The sequence below is a fragment of the Triticum dicoccoides genome, chromosome 6B (assembly GCF_002162155.2).
Source record: "Triticum dicoccoides isolate Atlit2015 ecotype Zavitan chromosome 6B, WEW_v2.0, whole genome shotgun sequence".
NCBI classification, from domain to species: domain Eukaryota; kingdom Viridiplantae; phylum Streptophyta; class Magnoliopsida; order Poales; family Poaceae; genus Triticum; species Triticum dicoccoides.
This window is the reverse complement of record NC_041391.1, coordinates 215,122,437-215,124,462: the sequence shown is the minus strand read 5'-3', so window position 1 is coordinate 215,124,462 and position 2,026 is coordinate 215,122,437.

Genomic DNA, 2,026 nt, shown 5'->3' with positions numbered 1-2,026 from the left:
TGTGGGCAGGCAAATGAGGCGAGCGGGTTGAAGGTTATGTGAGGGCTGGATCGGATCGTGGCTTCATGAAGAAGTTGGTTAAGAGCAAGAAGACGACTTGCGAACTGTTGGATGCCGGTTTAACAAATAGTAAAATAGTAACTATCATGAATCATTTTTCCAGATACTTGAGATTTAGTCTTCAGCAGCAAACAAAGGAGTCTAATTCTACCTCCAACAAGTTGCACCCAATGTTCGATACCAAGATCAAGCCATTACGAATCAGAAAAAAAATCTGGTTGAGTCCACATTACTAAGATGCGGTAATAAGCAGGTTGCAGCAACGATAAAGTCAAACATATATTTTTTTCGGGGGTGGGGGAGCCCTCGAGCTAATTTATTCATCATTTGATTTATTTTTGCAGGAAATCCCTCGGGCCAATTTATTCATTATCGAACATGGTTACGTCATTTATGAGCAAATGCATAAGTAAACTAGAGGTTCATCAACCCAAGTACAAGATTCAAATAGTGTAGAAATTAATCTAGGTACCTCATGAGCTGCCATGTCGCCTTCCCTAGAACAGAATTCAAAAGACACCCCATCAAACGCACTTGCTCGCAACATGCAATCATGAAATGTTGTTGAACTTGCCGTAGTAAAGAAACATCTATCGCTTAATATAGAAATAACCAACTAATTGTCAGATTGAAGTATGATTTCGAAATGTCGCATCTCCCGAGCAAAATACCGTCTCGGGTTGCGCATGCCTCCATCATCAGGAGATCGGTTGCGCCATCAAGTTTAAAACTTCTCGTTGCAACAAAACCTCATTTTGGAGTCTCTAATCACTACCCCTCCGTTACAAAATTGATGACTCAACTTTGTACTAAAGTTGTGTTTTGGAATAAAAAAAGTATCAATGTTCATCAGCTATGTACACATAGGAGATTTACACCACCCCTTATGGGACTTAGAAGCAGGTTTCTTCCTAAATCTCACATATTTTAGAGCAAGAGTGCTAATTGACACTGTTGCTCGCATGATAGGTTGTAACTCCTATCCATGAGTATTTCGTACCAATTGAACAAGGCAGTATAAGAACAAGCTCATGAATGTGCACCTCCGCGGACAAGGACGATGCATGGAGCTTTTTTAGCAGAAATTTAACTAGTGGATTTAGAGATGATATTGGGAGCTCCTATTTGCCGCTCTATGTGGCAAATAGTCGAGCTTTCACACATGGGACCGCCGAGCTGGACGGCCCATGTAGCGCATGTCTCCTTCTGATTTTATTTTTAATAGAAATGTCTTCCTTCTATTCTTTTTGTATATTCTATTTTCAGTTTGTTTTTTTTACTTTGTTTTTAGAAAAAAGCACAAAAATATTATTTTGGAAAATTAATCCCTTTTTGCGGGGGAAAGTCCCTTTTAATTTTGATAATATTTCTTGGAAAAAATGAACTATTTTAAAAAAATTGTGAAAACACATAATTCATCAAAAATGGTTGCACCATCGAAGCAATTGTTTGTTACATTTAGAAAATTGCGTTTCAAAAATGGTCATCACAAATAACAGAATTGTCACGTTTCAAAAATGGTCATCACACTTATGAAATGTTCGCACGTCTCGCAAAACAATTCATCGTGTGTTTCAAAATGTTCATTGTGTATTAAAAAAATGTCCAGTGACCATTTAAAAAATGTTTGACTTGTTTCGGATAAACACTCGTTGTATATTTGGAAAATGTTTTACGTATATCTGAAACATGTTCAACTTGTCGACTAAAAATGTACAACGTGTATTTTAAAATTTGACATGTAACTGAAAAGATAAACGAGAAAACTAAGATAGAAAATATACATAAAGAAAAGAAAACCCTAAAAACAAACAAAGAAATTGGTGAAACCGATAAAAACCTGAGAAACATGTGAAACCTTCCCATAAGCGGGCGAAAAGCCCACTCGGGCTTCGCGAAAGAAGTGGTCGGGCCATTTAGCTAATCGCGCTGAGAAGACCAAGCAACTGACACATCTGGGTCCTAG